Source organism: Anomalospiza imberbis, chromosome Z (genome assembly GCF_031753505.1).
Source record: "Anomalospiza imberbis isolate Cuckoo-Finch-1a 21T00152 chromosome Z, ASM3175350v1, whole genome shotgun sequence".
NCBI classification, from domain to species: domain Eukaryota; kingdom Metazoa; phylum Chordata; class Aves; order Passeriformes; family Viduidae; genus Anomalospiza; species Anomalospiza imberbis.
Genome location: NC_089721.1, coordinates 53027169 through 53046316, shown reverse-complemented (window position 1 = coordinate 53046316; position 19148 = coordinate 53027169). Strand labels below are relative to the sequence as shown.

At 36.4% G+C, this 19148-nt stretch overlaps 1 long non-coding RNA gene across 1 annotated transcript in view; it reads left to right on the top strand.

The window, feature by feature from the left end:
- The window catches only part of LOC137464925 (uncharacterized), a 29274-nt gene extending 20616 nt beyond the window's left edge, over nucleotides 1-8658 (top strand). Inside the window, exon 4 of the long non-coding RNA XR_010994485.1 lies at nucleotides 8578-8658. This is a non-coding gene — a long non-coding RNA (uncharacterized lncRNA). The remainder of the gene's footprint in view (nucleotides 1-8577) is intronic.
- The last annotated feature ends 10490 nt before the right edge of the window (nucleotides 8659-19148 follow it).

The window sequence follows — 19148 nt, the reverse complement described above, 5'->3', positions numbered from 1 at the left end:
CCTTTATTCAATGAAAACCTAGCATTTCTCTATTTCCAAGGATGCAGTTAAACAAACTAGGCATTCAGTGGCCACTGCTCATGTTAAATTAGCCATGGTTTAGAGTTGTGATGTGACAATGTGGCAGGAGTCAAGTTCCTCCACTTCCAGCTGGACATTTAGGTGTAAGGTATGCCCAAAAATGTTTCAGCAGGTGGTTACAGCTCTGGAAGGACATTGGGAAATACCTTATTTTAAGGGTCCATGTACAGTCAGACACTAATATTTTGCTATGTATACATAGTCATACAGCTCCCTTTTCCCCATTTTTGTCTTGTCCTGTTAAGGTTTTTATTCATGCCCAGTTCAATTAAATCAGATACTTAGCAGTAATTAGAAATAAATATATCTTAACATTGGTGTCAAATTAAAATTTATGATTTGGTTTCCTTGTATACAGAGTAGTCTCCATAAACTTTTGGCACTCTACAGGGTGCTCATTGGGGCACTGAAGAAATTGGATGTTTTTACATTGTTCTGCCGTATCACATAAAAGCCATGAGTAAATAAAACCTCCTTGTTCCCATTCTCTACTACACTGATGGAGAGCAGCATCTGAGAGGTGGTTTTGGCTCCCTGGTTCTCTGTTTTTGTAATGTAAAGAAGCACAGGGCTTCTGGTTCTAGCTTAGACTAAAATAAGTAGTGGGATACAAGCTGTGCAGCTCATAGACATGTGTGCCTAAAAATTTTGAAATATCATCTTTCTCTTCAGAAGCAGAAGAGCAACAACCACTGTATGGTTTATTAGCTTCAGTCCAGCATGCACTGCTGCTACTTGTTCAATTGATGTTCAAGTCTAGTCCTCTGGCTGTCTCAAACCCACTGTTTCATGTTCACTAAAGAAAGGAGTTTGTATGCTGCAAAGTTTGGACCAGTAAATCTCAGTTGTTGTTAGTGCAATGTCTTTCAGCATTTCTACTAAGTTAAGCTTTGGTTGAGTTACCAAAGATAAAAGGAACCCATAACCCTGTGTGGACCTGCATTGCTTTGCAACAATCTGTGAGAAAAAAAGAAAAGCAAAAGGATTATTCTGCAACGTTTCACTAGTATGGTGTGAAACTTCTTCTAAGCTGTTGTGTTTTCATGATTAAGGTGGTAGAATTAAAGCAGTAAAAAAATTATCAAGTCTCACTTAGATGTTCACTTCAGAAATGTGGTGGATTAAAAAGCTATTTTCCTTGGATTGTTTGCTACAGCTCTTTGCCAAAATTTAAAGGGATGAAGAGGATCTTTCCAGTGTTCATTATTACTCTCAGGACAATGATAACCACATTGACATTATTATGTTGTAGAGGTCACTCTGAAAAGGAGGCTGAGCATGATCCCCAGTGCTTCTGGATTAGGGGCTGAACTCTCACTTTGGGCAATAAGATTTTAACTGGTGTACCTATTGACTCAATAAGCATCTGTCTCTGTTTATCATCTTGCCTTGATAGAAACATGAGAAAAAGCTGAAAGATATTTTCAACCAGTTATTCAGATATCTTTTTTCATTGACTTAATTTCATAGACTTCATTTTCTCTCTGAATGCAGTAAGAACAGACATACAAAAAAAAATTAAATTTATTTTGCTTGGATTTGGGCTGTGCTAGCAATCTTTTAAAAATTGTGTATTTCCTTTGTTTCACCTTTGAAATTTCAGAGGGAACTTCCTCTTTGAGGGGAACACATGCATTTTGTGATCTGATTTGGAACAGACATTAATTTGAAAATTTCAGTAAGATAGGGTGATTTCTTCCTATTTCTGCTTATTGCAAACTCATTATGAAATCATAGAATGGTTTGGGTTGGAAAGGACCTTAAAGATCACCTAGTTCCAATGCACCTGCCAAGGGTAGGGACGCCTTTCACTAGACCAGGTTGCTCAAAGCTCCATCCAGCCTGGCCTTGAGTACAATCATAGATGGGGCATCCACAGCCTCTCTGAGCAAGCTACTCCAGTGCCTCGCCACCTTCACACTAAAGAAATTTTTCATAATAACTAAACTTTCCCCTGATGTTTTCTTCTCCATTCTTTTGTTTGAATTAGATGCAGTTACAGATGCAGGTCAGATTTGAAACAAAAATATGTGTGATATATAAGTAGATTCTTGCTCATAAGATTCAGATTTGAGTTTGACTCAATAAGAAAATTTTCCTCTTTTAAAAACTGTCAAAAGGAAAAAACAAAATGGAGAGTGCCTAAGTCAATCCTTTTTCTACAGCTCCTAGAAACAAATACCTGTCCCTTGACTTTATTCTTCATCTCATTTAGTTTCTTACATGCATTTTTTTTAAATTGCTTTTATTGCCTTCAATTTGCACTGTCTCTCTCTTGAGTACCTGCAATTCATACATGTGACCATGACATTGTTCAAGGTTCATGTTTTATAATAAATTGCAAGATGGTGAGGAAGTATCATATGACTGTTGCTAATACTGAAGAGATACTGCTTTATAGACAGTTGGATTGAAGGCTAAGCTGGTGCAAACTCTGACATGGATCTGCTCAAATATTCTCCTTACAGTGAACTCCTGTTCAAAGACCAAAAGATTTTTATAATCCAAAAATCCTGTTTTTCATTCAAAACACCAGAAGGGTCATTCCTATGAAATAAAGAAAGCACCAACCAACAAATTAGGAAAGAACAGAAGTAAAAAGTGTCGGTATAACACTTGCAGTCCACTTCCGTCTTGTCAGCCAAATGCTGCTGTAGCTGGCACAGCTTACCCCTGAGATGACACAGGAGGCTGAGAAGGTCCAGGTAGAAGAACAAGGCCCTCTCTTTTCCTACCTCCAGGGAGCTCTGTCTGCCTTAGTCTTCTTAAAAGAGAATATACATCTAAGTCAAGAGCAAAACAGAAACTCTCTGTGATATGCATAATGATCACACAGTTTTCTCGGGCATTGCCTCTAATTTTTGGTATCAAGAGGGCCTGTGGATGGAGGTACTTTTTTCACAACAGTAGGAAAAGATCAAGCACTTAGCTGTCATACCGAAAACCTGCAAATGCTATTTGTTTTTATACAGAATTCCTTTCATAAGAAGTGAAGATATATTGGCATTTTAATCTCTACTTTTATTGCAGGCTGATGCAGGCAAATAAATAATCAAAATATTCTATTTACTGGAATGATAGAATCATAGAATGGTTTGGGTTGGAAGAGACCTCAAAAAACATCTAGTTCCAACCCTTCTGTTGTGGACAGGGACACCTTTCACTAGACAATTTCTCAAAGCTCCAACCAGCCTAGTCTTGAGCACTTTCAGACACGGGCCATCTGCAACTTCTCTGGGCTACCTGATCCAGTCCCTCACCACCCTCATAGTAAATAATTTCTTCCTAGTATCTAGCCTAGACTACTCTCAATTTGGAAACGAGTCCCCTTTTTCCTGTCACTACACGCTCTTATAAAAAGTCTCTATCCATCTTTCTTGTCAGTTTCCTTCAGGTATTTTAATGCTGGCTTGGTAAAAAATAATTAAAAAAAAAAAAAAGAGAGGAATTATGATCTAAAAGAAGTAATGTCTCCTGCTGCAAAGAGGAATTATTTCCAAGGCAGCTAAAATGTCACTCAAGGGTGTAGAAAATTAATGAAAAAATGTTTTGGCAGAAAGATTTCAATTCTTGCTTTAAACTGCTCAAATGAGACATCAGTGTACAGAAACCCCAACTGTGTATAAAATTAATGCTCTGCAGCTATGCAAATTTTTAACATGCATAGGAGGATAATGATATGATAGAATAGTTACTCTGCATTGTAATACTGCCAGTGACTGTTGGATCAAAGACAATGAAAAAATTTGATGATGTGTATCACACTGCGATAAGCATCTATTAATTAGCACACACTTTTGCATGCTATTGTATTCATAGACTATGCAGCTTGCAAGAGAGTAACAATGGGTCAGGAACAATGGTATATGTTCAGGATTTGGTTTTGAATTACTGAATAAATGGTGGCCCAGAGCGTTAATCTGCACTAGAAACTTTCAAAACAATTCTCTCCTAGGCAATACCCTAGCAAACTGGATTTACAAGTCAAGTATGTCTGGTGGATTGCAAGAAACGTAAATGTTTTCTTCCGTGCTTGTACAGAACAACCTGTGTGAGGGAGAGAGTGCATAGCATACATCTATTTCTTTTCCCCTTACGTGGTCATGGTCAGGAGACCTTCTACAGGGAAAATTCTGCAGGATGGCAAGAATGAAATGACATCCAAAAATGCAACCCATGAGGTCCTCAAAGAGAAGTGCTTTTTCTCTCTGCTTCTCACCTGCTTCACTTGTGGGCTTTGCCGCACTCCAGAAGAATGCAGTGGTCTTGATACCAAAAATTGATGAAGTAAAACTCTTTAACATCAATGTAACATTAAGAAGAAGACATTCTTTATTCAGCCAGATGCACAAGGGGATAGATATAGGCACTGAAATTCTATACACACTGAGTACAGAAAAGGCTCCTGTTTAAATACTATATTTCACATATATTTTCATTTGTTTTCCTGGAATGAACATGCATATGATAATAATCTCTTCAAAATCCCTTTCTTCACTCTGTGGACATGTCCTTCTGTCCTGGGCATCTCTTTGGTGGTCCGTTGTGGTTGGTGACCCCAAAGCCATACCTGACAGCCTGATGAACTACTTCTTTCAAAGTTAGGAGGAAAGTTGGCATAAGTGGGCTGGTTACTCTCCCATTCTTCTTCTTGGTTAATGTTTAACCTGGTCCTACAGAATAAGCATTGTGTGATTCCATGGGCCAGTGGTTTTTGAAGAATAAGCATTGTGTTAACCCACCAAGTGCTCAAACAGTTCTTCGTCTGGTAACAGTCTTAGAGGACTCCTGGAGACGGATGTGCCTCTGGAGCATGAAAACCTGCAGTGAAAATAAACTAGAGCCTCACAAGGACAGACTGAAATGGGTTTTGGTGTGTCAAATGGTAACTAAACTATTTGTAAATTTTTATTCATTCATAGATGTGTATGCTTTTCACATACAAGATTTACTACAGTCCTGGATAAAGAAGATATGTAGCAAGATTGGTGCAGACAGGTTGCTCTTTGGCTAGTTGCAATGTCTAGGGATCTGGAGATACAAGAGGCAGTGATTAGTGGCAAGGCACTTGATTTAGTGGTCTGTTCATTCATTTTGGTAATTAAGACAATTTGAGGTGCATATAAAATCATGGTCCACTGAGATTTTTATGTAACTATCCTCTGATATCTATTATTTCACACTTGCCTGGCCTGTCCATGCTGAAGGCTGATTTCAGATATCTCAACTCAGTTTCCTTTAATTTTTTAATGCTTTTCTGAAGATGTAAGATTTTAGATTCAGCAGTAACTAGAGAAAATTCTGTTAGTGAGTATGCTATAAAATTCAGAGAGAATCACAAGCCTGAAATTTGAAAGGAGTTTGCCAGAAGTAAGTAGTGTTATTTCCTCAGCCAAACTATGGATCATTCTTGTAAATGTAATTGTTTCCAACAATGTTATGCAATCTCCAATGGAAGAGTGGGAAAAAATTATAAACAAAGATAATTTTGTGATGATAGTAGGGAGGGAGGAGAGTTTATTGGTTTTAATCAGAGAGATTACCTATACCATATTTGAAGTATTTTCAACTCAAAGCTTTTCCATAGGAATAGAGAAGAAAGGATGAACACACAGCTTTGTTTACTGTGGGTATCAGTCCAAGTCTATTACCAGAACTAATTATAGTTGAAATAAATAAAACCATTTATTACTCCAAATTAGAAGCATCAAAGAGAAAGAAATCTATTGTTCTGAGACATTTAGCTCAAGGGGTCATTGCCATCAGCAGACAAAAGCTGATACATGCTGCATTGTACTGCACTGCACGTTGTGCTCCAATAGGCATGCAAACACAATGTTGTTCACTTTGCAGCATATGCCATTGGTAAAATACCACAGTCCTGAAACATTGACTACGGAGAACTATCTGTCCTTGTGCACCTGTAAATGGAATTTAAAATTGTGTCACATGTGCCATTAAATGGAACTTTCAATTATGTCACCCCTATAGAGCAGCTGAAAAAAAGATTAAAGCAGAACAGTACTGGATTAAAAAAAAAAAAAAAATCTTAATTAAAAGTGAAACAACTATGAGTTTGGAAAAGGAGTCTTCTGTCCAGTAATGTGAAGTCAGGGAGAAAAACACAAGGTAGGTCATGAAACATAGGTTTTTCCAAAAAATCTGTGCTGTGATGGAGAGGCAAGTGAGAGGCAGCAGTACTGACTGTGGTAAGAATGACATGCATTGTGTAGATTAGGCCCACAGCAGAAAATTAATGACCTAAACTTGTGAGCCACTATACACATTGGTCCGAGAAAATGTCATGAACTTTTCTAAAACTAGTTCAGCACAGGAGACAAAGACACAGCTCTCTTAGACCCAGAAACAAAGAATACAGCTAGAAGGGACCTCTTTAGATTATCTAGTTCATTCCCAACTTCAGGAACTGTTCCAGAAATTTTCCTGGTAAAAGGGTTTTTTTCTAGAAGATTCTATATTCTTCTTGCATAATATGTTCTCTCTGTTAACCATCCATACCATCATAGATATCTTACCTATATGCAATTCAGGATTATTGCTCTTGTCCTACATCCAGGAGACACATAAAAATACATATTAATTCTCTGATTGAAATGTAGTGTCTCGACTAAATAAATATCCCAGTCATTCCTGATTCCCCCGACACCCTAAAATTTTGTTACCAGTTGTTGTTGCTCTCCTCTGAAAGCTTTCCCTTAATACAATAGTTCCTAAACTGTGGTGCTTAGAGTGGAGTATTTCCATTAGTAAGGCTTTTACTCGTGTCAGTTGCTAGTCAGTTTGACTGCTGGTAGTCCTGCTAATAACTCAGATGAAGCCATATTGGAAAAGTGTAAGTTGTTAAAGCCTCTTTGATCTATGAGTCATTCTATCCCCAGCTCCTTTCCTGCAAAGCTGCTTCACAGATGTTTTCCAGTTGAACTTGCACAGTTCATTATTCCCAGAGAAACATAGCATTGTGCACAGATTATCTCCTTGACTTATCAAGAAAATTTTGCATGACTTCTTTCTGCCAAAGTTGGTGCAATCTTTTCTACTTCACCCACAAACATATTAAGTGCACAGTCTACTCAAGGGTTCAGAATAATTAATGTAAAAACCCATTTGATAAATTTTTACAGTTTGATGGTGAAGCAATAAGGACTACTCTGACTATTTTTTTTAATCAATTCTATATTTGGTTCATGGTAGCTCCCACCTCAACTGTATTGCTGCAGTAAAATTCTGGAAAGGTCATCAGAGACAGACAAAACCCTCCCTAAATTATGAGATATTGCATCTACTCTCTTTTGCCTATCTACAAAGCTTTCAAAGACTTTTTTTGCCCTTGAGGAGATTATCTTAGAGGGCAATATATTTTCCCTCTACTTGTAGCTTTTAGGTTAGAGAAACTGGTGTCAGGAATGCCAGAAGGGAATTGCCTAAGAGAACTGAATATATGATATCTTGAGGTCTATTTCATCCCAATTTTCTGTGATAGAAAGACATTGCTGGCTAGATTGTTCTTTGGCACTCTGCTAGCTTTATATAAGCTTGATGAATGCAGCCTCCAGAGACTTATCACATAAAATTCAATTATATGTGCTCCAAGAAAGAGCTGGAACAAAGATATACTGGGTTGTTAGGGAAAAATATATTTTGAGAACTGGAGACACGTTATTCAGGTATACATCTCATCCTTAATTAAGGATTGAGCCCCCAGTAAAGTGTTAGTGGAGTCTCTGCTTACATATCTTCTTGTTAGTTGTATATTTTGTGCCTCACAAATAAAAATAACTTTGTGCTGGACTCCTCTCTGCTCTGCTGTCATTTCCTAATTGCAAAGCCACCAAGAAGTTTCAAGCACTTTGACTCTGAAATTTTGAAACCAGTGCAGTTTAAAGCAGAGTCCATTGAATTGCAGGAACCATTGGCACATCCTAGACTCACACCCAAGCTTGTGACCACCTGTCTTTTTGCGGAGTAATGTTGTGACATAACTCTGCACCACCATTTCAGAAACAATGGGTGGAAGGGGAGAATTGTGAGCCATACTTTAAAGAGAAATTCTTCAAGACACATTGAAAAGAGACATAGTAACTGTTTTTCTCTGTGACTGTCAGGGTAAGGAGTATAGAGGGGATAAAAATGTTTTGTTTTCCATTTTAACTGCATATGATTACTTTTTGTTTGTGTCAGAAATGTTTCCAGCTCCAATAATGGTTTGTAGCCACCTAGCCTTGTTGCCATTACAATCCTGGCAGTGCAAGAGCTTAATACGGTTTAATGGACACAGTTTAGAACGTGGACTTTTGTCTACCAAAATTCATTTTTTGATCAAGTAGTAGTTATATAACAATTCACTTTTTGTTTTAATCCAGCTCTTGCATTGTACAGGTAGTGAAGTTGGACACCTTGTTTCCATGTTTTCCACTGCACAAACACTTCAAACAAGTGCACATAGAAACTGCATGACTATTATCTTAATACTCCCAGGAGGCTTAGACAGAAAGACTGGATTGCACAGAAGATAGGCAGAAGAAGAAACTAGTGCAGGGTATGCCACTTCTGAAAGCTGACTATTTTCTAAATCATATCAACCCTGGTTTCTTCTTGTCAACCCTGGTTTCTTCTTTCGGTAAGAAATACAATTTGTCTGTTTCTTCTAGGGGCAAAATGGCAATTTTTATGCCTCAGTAAATGTGAATCATAGAATATGTTATTTCCCGCTGTAACTACCAAATGACATAGTAAGCCATTTTGTTTTGACTTACTGGGTATTCTAGCATTACCTTAAGAAGGTGGGTTTTTTTTCTGCTCTTTCCAGTGTTTTTTCTATGGTCAAAATGGTCTGTTAAGTTTGCCTAACTACCTCAAAGATTGTCCTGTCATAGGAAAAAGGCTGTCTGTTGTACTAAAATAGGTGGAGGTTTCATTTGTAAAACAATTTGTAAGTTCTCATCCTTTCTTCTGTACATGCGAACACATGTACAGAAAATATTTGTGAGCATTTGAATACTTGGGATTATCAGCACAAGTACTGGCAAATAAGTGAACTCATTGTGGATAACCTTATACTGTTTTTTTTATAAAAAGTTGCATATTTCTGCCTTTTTCTCCATTCTTTTATTCTCAAACAAAAGAGTAAGCAAACCCACTTTTTCCAAATATAGAAATGTATTAAATTATTTTTGTAACTAAATTAAAATGTTTGTTTATAGTGTAAGGGATAACATAATCTTATTATTAATTTTTTAATAAATGTATTAGGCTTTTCACCACTCTTGTGCAGACATTTAATCAGGAGCCACATAGGCCTGTTTCGCTGCTGGTAAGATATAAGGCAGTTTACTCCAAAAGTAAGTGACACCTTTCTTACTACTATTGAGAGATGTAGGCTGTTATGCTTCTAGTTTGACCTGTTACCACAAGGAATGTGACTTGCAAGAGCAGCATAACATGTTAAAAATACAATGGGGTATATCCAACCCTATAAAAGTATTCAGGGTTATACCCAGGCCTGAATCTATTCTTATTTATGGCCTTAATCAAATCATAATATAATATGAAATGCTTACATCCATCTAACTGAAACTCTTGCTAACTGAAATATTTCGACTGTGTTCCAGACTTGAGCTAGAGACACAGACTTTTTTCCAGTCTTTTGCTCAGGGTATGCCACACATCATTTGTTCACTGTGTCAAGTAATTGTGAAAGCTAGGATCTGCTGCGAGTTATCACCTCTGGAAAGACTGCATTATCTGCATAAAACTACACCTGTAACTATAGACAAAATGTCCCAGGGCTTTGGTTGGTTTCTAAAACATTTATCAGATACCGCAAAATTCTTAAAATCAAATAACCACCTTCAGGAATCTTGTGTGAAATGAGAACATTTTTCTGCCATTTAACTTATATAAAGTAGGCAGTTTCATTGAAGATGAAGAAACGTTTGAGACTAAATACATCATAGTAGACTCTTTAGCTTACATTTTTGTGAATTCAAAATCAATCCAGGACTACATCAGATCCATTCTAGAAAATAATGCAAGTCTAAGGATATCAGAGCAAGCTTCATGTGTTAATCCCTCTCAAGCTTAGTTCCAACTGGAATTATCTTGTTAAAAAGGAATGGGGGAGTAAAGGGTGTGTGTGTGTGTGTGTGTGTGTGTAGACATAAATATTCAGTCTGGAACAATATTAAATGAAAACTCCAATCCACCCCCACAGTCATAAGGTGGGAGATGTGACAATTCCTCTGGAATCTTACAGTAACAACTGTGTAGTGAGCTGTCCTGTCTGGATGAGGGTTTCCAGAATGATGCACTATGAGAAACTTGACATATAGAAGCTGTGTTTTCGGGGGCTTCTTTTTGTGTTTTTTTTTTTTTTTTTTTTTTTTTTTTTTTTTTTTAATTTGTTTGCTTTGTTTTGTGGGTGTTTTTTTCTCTTTCTTTTCTTTCTTTCTTTCTTTCTTTCTTTCTTTTTCTTTCTTTCTTTCTTCCTTTCTTCCTTTCTTTCTTTCTTCCTTTCTTTCTTTCTTTCTTTCTTTCTTTCTTTCTTTCTTTCTTTCTTTCTTTCTTTCTTTCTTTCTTTCTTTCTTTCTTTCTTTCTTTCTTTTTCTTTCTTTCTTTTCAGATATATTACCAACTATACTTTAAAAAGTGTACCTACATGAAAAAATTCTCAAAATACTATTGAAGGGGAGTACATGTAAAATTATTTGAATCCTCCTTCTAGGATGGCTACATACAATCATATAATAAGGCTGTTGATTATGTTCATAGTTCCATTCCAGGGTAAATACTTACCTCATTTATCTATCAATAGATAATATGAAGACTTTCTTAGCTTCCTTTGGGTGTACCTGCATGTAATGCTTTATATGCCTGAATAGAAGTCTAATGATTGTAGAGTAATAAATAATGAAATCTGAGACCTATATAATATTAATGCAGAAGCAACAGACATCTAAGAAAACAGAAGGCTGTGGCTAAAAAAATGAAGTCTTTAATTGTAAAAAATGCACCCAGCAACTTAGGGATGGTATGAAAACTTTGTATGAGTCCATCTGCTTGCAGAAGGGAGCCTCATCGTAAGGAAGTTCTGACACTTTGCTTCTGATCAGAAACAGTCTGATTATGTTGGAATGATGGTGGTTGAGCCCTGTGTTTATCTGTTTATACAAATATTTATTCTTTATACTATATTATCAAATTAAATCCCAAACTGTTTTAGTTTATTTTCAGTTTAGAAGAATTAACTGAGGGGCAAAAATGTTTCATTTTTATCAAATTGTAATAGCTTAGGGGAATGGTTGAACACAATTGCAATTCATACCTTTAAATATTTATCTATCTTGGGCTCTACAGCTTAGGTGATACTTAGTTTAATCTATTTACATCTGACTTTATTTTTAGGAGCAAATATCTCAGGTCAGCTTTATTCATGAAAGGTACTGAATTCTATCATTTACATCAATGAATACTACAAACACTGATTTTAACAAGATGTAATGAATCATACTTTCAAACGTTCAGCCCGTCTCAAGGTTTAGCTCATAACGTAATTAATCACACAGGCATGACAGGCAGGATTTGAACAATAGCATCCTTGCTAACATAGCAAAATGTGCACTCATGGCAATGAAAAAAATTTCCAGGATCTTTTCAGCCTGAAAAGTGTCTTCCTGACCTCGAACCAGTTTGTTGTTCTAGTGATCATACTGTAGATGAATAAGAGGGAGTGGACTGTTCACATACTGGTGCAGGCAAGTTCTGTTTTCTCATGTGTGAAGACTGTATGTTGCACTAGGGACAAGCTGCTCAGGTCTTGAGACAACAACAATGTAGCTGCACTGCTTTTGGAGTTTACAGACGGTAAACAATAATGTTATGGGAAGGTGAGGTGGGACTGGCTCACAAGCAGAAAAATGTCTGGCTGTGCTAATGCAGTTAAAGCAAAAAAGGAAATTACAACATCCTTGCAGATGATGTAAAAACACTTATATTTTCATGAATTGAGCAGCAACGTGGCTCAGAAGAAAGTTGTATTTCTATGGGAAATACCAGGTGAGCATCACTGGTTAGGGCACACCCAGCATACATCTTGCATTCTGGCTGTGTGCTGAGGCAAGGGTTTCTCTAGGAGACTTGTTACAGAGAGGCGTGCTGAAATATCACAGGATAAAGAAGCATAAATTCATCTCATCAGGTCTCTCCCAAAGGCTACCAAATTTCTCTAACTGAATCACTTCAATGTTTTGCAAATCTCTACTGTAACAACCATTTCCATGCATTCAAATTGTCTACATTTCTAGCCTTTGTTATGCAGCTCTATTTTCAGGTACTGCAATTTGTTTCTTCCAAAGCACCATACAAATAAATTATTCAGATGAATGATGCTTTAACGTTTTAAGTACTTCCCTCTGTTCATATAGTTGCATTAAGTAAACATTTTCTTTGGCTTTCACATATTTATAGTTATTCATATCTGCCTGTAGCAGTGACACACCTGTAGATAAACATCAGAAGACACCAAAGCTTTATAGAAAAGAAAACAGAAAACATACTTTATGAATTTGGTGATAATAATAAGGTTCAATTATTTTACCAAAATGAAAAAGTAATTTCTAGAGCTAATAATATAATGTATATACATAGTCAATTTCAATAATTGCTAATATATGTATTCAAGCTGGTATTATTTATTTACTGAAAATTTCAAATGTATTTGTTGTAATTGTCTATTAAAAAAAGAAAAAAAAACCCAATACCAACACCTCCCCCCTTTCCTCCCCAAATTCTCAATTTATTGTGGGTCCAGTGAATTTTGTTTTCTTTACAAATTGTGGCCTAATTATCATGACTGGGAAACAATGCTTGACTGAGACAGAATCCTTGAAGGGAAGAGAGACTCTGGGCATTTTAGCACCAATGGGGTAAGACAGCCTTGGGTTTGTTTTTTTCTGCCACTCACGTTGAGACCACAAGAAACAAGATCATGGGACATTCCTGAACTGACTGGATAAAAAATTTGTTTTCCCTGGGTCAAAGTAATGTGCTCTCAACAATTTCACTTACTCAATTTGTATCTATCACATTGACAGATACAAAACTCTAGTGAGAAAAAAAAAGGGCTGAATATACTGAAATACATATAAATAATTAAAATTCAACCCAGGGAATATTACATGAACAAAGGCAGAATCATTTTTGCTGTTAGCCATCTCGCCTGAGTCCTATAAACACATTCTACAAAACCCTAAAGCTTTTGTTAATGAATTACAGATAAGAGACCTCAAATGAACCACGGATATTTTGTGTTTTCTTTCTTATTAAGGACCAATCACAAAGGAAATGTAGGCAGACTCTGAATCACTAGAACTACGTGGGCATAACAAAACACAAGACTGCAGCTGTGCTTTGCTGCTGTGTTGATACACAGGATACATAGGTGCACAAGATGAGACAAATTTTTGTATCCCCTCTTCTCCTTGTCCACCTGAAAGCAATAATGGAAGTATGATAGGTATTCATAAACATTCACTTTCATCTGGGAGGCCTTCTGGGATCTCTGCAATTCTAATCTACAGGACCTAATCTATAATTACTTTTGCTTCTTCCTCTAAAATTAGTTTCCTGCACCAGAAAACACTGTCCTACCTTCGTTGTACAGTTAACACATAATCTCATTTTGACACAGAAATTAGACGTTAACACATCAGCCTCTTTGAGGCAAAGATCTGGTAGGGTTTCGTACAGCACACGTTGTACAAAATCTAGAGGACTGCAGTTTTCATTAAATGTAATAACCACAGGCATTGCTGTCTCTTGAGCACAGCTGGAAGAAGTAATGGAGGTGATGCTCTGGACTGGTATGGGACAAATATCAGAGTCTTGGACAGCAGGAATCCCAGTCCCACTGAATACTGAACAGGCTGTATAGTCATGCTCCTTACCTTCTCTTTCTCAAAGACTTTATTCAATGCTTTGGCAGGAGAGACATACAGACAGTAAAATATTATTCTGGGAGGGTTTCCAAAAGGTAGGAGATGAATTTCTAGTTCCAAGACTCCAGCACGAGGGAAGATGCTGTTTCTGTTTCTGGCTATCTTCTATACTGACATGCTCAGGAGAGGTTTTGAGTTCTTAACTGGAGGGAGCTATTTGCCTCTGCTTAGTAACCTGGGGAATAGGATACACATATTGTATATTTTTTACACTTATGTTTACCTATTAGCTCTTAGAGCTCCTCTTTGGAGAACAGTATCTGTGCAGGAAGACTAAGTGCTTAAGACTAATTCCCCTACCTCAAAGCAAAGTTTTTGCAATGCTCAGAACTGTGACACCAGAGTGGCTTCATGACATTGCATGCTAAATATGACAGAGTGGCACACTCTGATGTGGCAGCTAAATGTGGCAGCTGATACCACTCTACACAGAGGTTTGTTTCATCATCTGTTGAAACTAATACCCTTTTACTTACTCTTAGAGGCATTTGAGCCTACTGAATATTTGATTTTTATGTTAGGAATTTGTCTTTTATACTTCAGAAAATAGAGAACTAAAAAGAAGGCTCAAACACAGTTTTGACTGGGATTTTATATGGGTATTTTATACATGGATTTGTACAAGTATTTCTCCTTGCATCAGCAGCAGTTACATAGAACAGGTAAAAGTCCAAGACTTTCACAGGACTGCAATGACTTTGGAAACACTGCTTTTGGTGATTTCAAATATCTTCAAGGTGTGATACTTGAGACTGGATTTTCAGCAACTTCTGAAGACCAAGACGCTGTTTAAAATGTCAAGTATACATATCAAGAATTAATAGATCCAGCTTTTATACTCATGTCTGAAAAAAATAAATTAATTCTTTCAGAAGATATAGAAAAATTAAATTCTTTAGCAAAGCACTTATGAGGAAGCACACTGATGAGCTAAGACAATGAATGTGTGTGCATATAGATATGATGGGATAACCCTCCCCTGACCATGCTGTGTTATCCAGATTTCAATTTAATTTATGAAGAAGAGAGCTAAAAGAATTATTCAGTTCTTGATGTCTCAGTATTTCTCAACCACTTCCTCCTAAGTTAAAATCAAATCCTTTGTAACTCATCTGCAAAGTACAAATATTGTGGGAAGAAATTTTGAAGTAGAAAGACAAACTTTTCACAATACTGTATACTGCAAAAGCTGTAAATAAGTCTAAAATAGATATTTTTTTTCTCTTTGGCGTAGCCATGTGAGGAAGTACAAAAAACCAAAGCGAATAAAAACCAATGTCCTATGTATTTATAGATTGGCTATATATAGTCCAGCTGCAAATGTTGAAGTTCAATTTTTACAGTTCTTCTTTAATTTTCTTACATTTTGAAGGCTATGAGATAAGTAACATTATTTTTATGTAGATTGCTAATGCTAATTCTCTTAGATGGAAGATAGAGAATTCAAAGAAGAAATTAATATACAAAGAAGTTTTGATTTCTTCCATTAACTTAATATCTTCTCTACAAAGGAGCTTCTCTTTTTGTAAGATCAGCATTTATCAATGCTTTTCTTTCTCTTTCAATAATCCTTCTGTATCTTTCCCCTTCATATAACTGAAATCAATATTGTCAGTTAAAACTGCTTCCTAAATTCCGTTCAATGAAGAGGGATGATAGAGTGCAATGGAATAGTAATTAAATCCTAAAATTTGAAATTATTTTTCTTCTCCTGACAAAAAAAAATGTTAGGCATAAGATTCCTTTAGGAAAGGTGAAGAAAAATGTTGCATAAAAATTATTGACCAGCTGTCAGTTAAAAAGTGATTCAAGGACCCTAGTCCCTCCGACTTCCATTATGTTGGGTTTTTTCTTAATTAAATCAGTCTGCAATTGCATATAGTTAGGTATAAAACTCAAGCCACCATTATAGCTTGAATAAAGCTATATAGAGAGGGGGAGAAACCTTTATGTGTCTCACTCTGATGAAAATATCACTTTTGATAAATAGCTTTATATGTTTCACTTGAAAATAGAATTGCTCAATTATCCAGCTAATTCAGTCATGTGAAAAGTCTTCCTCTAAAATCCAAGCAAAAAAAAAAAGCTTTTTCAGTATTTATTTACCTGGATGGTTTGCTAGAGGAGTCTGTCAGTTTGCCCACTGACTAGTAAACTAGCCACTTTAGCAGGGGTATTGCTGCCACATGACTCATAACCTCAAAACAGGAAAAAGAAAAAATATGCTGTATTTTACTGCAATTTTTTTTTCATATTCAGCTGCCATTTTCCTTTGTTTTATTTATTTACAGTAGGGCCTTGAAGGAAGAGCAGTAAGATTTTCTGGAGTGCTATGCATCTTCTTAGTAGTTACAGATAAAATCTGAAAGTGTTTATACAGAGAAAAAAACCCCAGTTGTTGAAATCAATGGGTTTGAAATGCTTTGATAAAATGACTTGGTATTTTGCTTCACTAAATGATTAAGTAAATTTTAATTTTGTGTTCTTGCCACATGGAAGTCTATTTTAACATCAAAGAAAAATTTTGTGATTGGGTAAAAATTAATAATCACCCCAAGACATTACTGAAAAGACAACTTTGTTTCAGAGTCCTCTACAGACTTTGAAAATCCAAATATATTAAACAGTTGTCCCTTGTTAACACCACTGTGCTAACTTCATCAAGAAAATCCATTGAATTTTTAGACAAGACATCTGCTGTGGGGAAGAAGAAAAGATTTGAATCTTTCCCAAACTCATATCAATCCAAATATGTATTACTATTATCTTTTCATATAGTTCTTACTCATTTTTGCAGTTCTAACATCAGATTTACTGGTCTGTAGTGTCACTTATCTTCCCAGGAACCTTCACACTGCATTAGCCATTTGCCAGCTTTCTAGTGTTGATGTAGTCTTTAGCAAGAGGTTGTTATATATTCTGCAGTTAGCAATTCAGCTACTTCATCTTGAAATGCATCTATCAATACTGGCTGATATTTTCCCCCTTTATTTCTTTTTACTATATCCTCTTTCACTGCAAAACCAATATAGGATAGGTATTTAAACCATCCATCTTTTTCTTATTTGTGGGGTACTATGTGAAAGATGTAAGATCAGGACTCAAGGCTTTAAGGTCTTTATTATATCTAGTGCTTGATTACATAGATGTTTTCCCTTCTAGTAGCATAATAGTAATTGGCCTTATTTTTAGAATTCCTAAGCATGTGATATAATTGTCAGTTTGGCAAAATATATCAGTCAAAAAGTTCCAAAAGATCTGTCACACCACCTCCAAGAGTTTGACATAACTTGCAGAGTACTTGAGTCATATTCTTCACAGGTATAACAAAACCAAATCTGTCCCCTTGACTGCAGTGCTCTGTGACAAGTACTTTTTTAAAAACAAGAACATTCACAAGCCTCCTGAAAAGTAAACTGGGTTAATCTTTGCACATGCCTTAACAGGATAGAGGATATTAAGAATGAGCTCATCATTACTAATCCTGTGTTCTTTGCTTGGACTTGGAGATAAACTTGGTTTCAACAAATGATATAAAATTAGAAACCTTAGGAAACAACTAAATGAAGAATTTTTAATGTTCTTTTACAAAGTCACCTGAGTTAAGAATAATAATCCAGATGCTTGAGAAATTATAAAAGATCAGAGAATTTAACATGCAAGAATAACAGTGACTACAGGTCACTACAGGTGACTACAGGCTGGCATGTGTTAAAGTATGAGCAATCTTTGAATGTCAGATTAAACTCCCAGAGACTGTCAGAAATTTCTAGCAAATACTATACAAGCCTCAAAATTTCAGGGCAACTAAAAGTAGCTTTAGGATCTGGGGTCCAAAGTATTGTGTGCATCCCTGAGCATTCAAATGCTGATACTGCACTGAAGCAGACATAGAAGCTTGATCATAAGAAAGTCTGGAAATGACCAATTGGTTCTTTTGGCTCCTCCAAAGGGGACAACACTAGATGTTGCTGCCATTTGGTGACTATATGCACACTGCTTTTGGAAATGTGCCTGATAAAAGGCCTCTCTGCACCTCCCTGTGGGGTGGAGGTGGGGGTGGGGTCCTCTTCCTATTCTGATAAGAATGACTAATTTTTGTCTAGACACATGACTTGTGTACTTTCCTGCTCAGTGACCCGATGAATCATCTCAGATTTCATAAGTAGACAATTGTAAGGGGAGGAGATTGGTTGTTTCTTCCCTCAGTTACAATATAGCTTGATTTTTAGGACTTGCTCTCTGAGATGAAGTTCATCCAAGCCGGCAGAAAAGAAGATAACTTCTTCTTCCCTGCTGTGTTCAAGCAAAGAACACCAAGATACATATACCTTAGATTTAAGAGGTGAACACAACAGTTGATGGTATTTAAAGAAAAATACTATTATTCCACCACATCTGAAGATAGCTCTGAATAGAACCTTAGGTTAAGCGTTGGGTTTGTGATCATGTCCCTGTCCTCTGTTCACACTTTTGACTAGCTGAAGTTCTGCACACTGGCTTGCTAAAGCCTGTAATCCACATCCCCAAACTCCAGAGTGGGGATCAAGGGCCTGGAAACAAGGTACATGGAGGTGCATGTAGATGTTGCCACTCCACTCATCAGAGAACATGCTGAATACTGGAATTTTGTTCTTGAAAAGACTTTTCATTGTCAAATAGTGTGTAACACTTCAATGACTTGTTGTTCTCAACATTGTCACTTGCACTGCTGTTTCCTGAGACAGTGCAGGAAGATGTTTTAACTATGTGCCTTGATCATTCTGCAGTAATGATCACAAAGGGGAAAATGGATTCCTACTATGAAAGGCTTTCTACTCGAGAGGACAGGCTTCTTTGAGACAAAAAAAAGCTAGTTTTATTCGGACCAGCTTGAACATTGATAAGTTTTCAATATTAGTAAAATTTTCTAAGAACTTTCAGGTCATACTTTGTAACAGTAACAGCAGAGATTTTGTAATTAAAACAGGAAGATCTTTTCCACTTTGAACTTGGTTCTGATCTTCTGAAAAGATAAACAATCTAAAATACTAGTCAGGGTGAAGGAACCACACT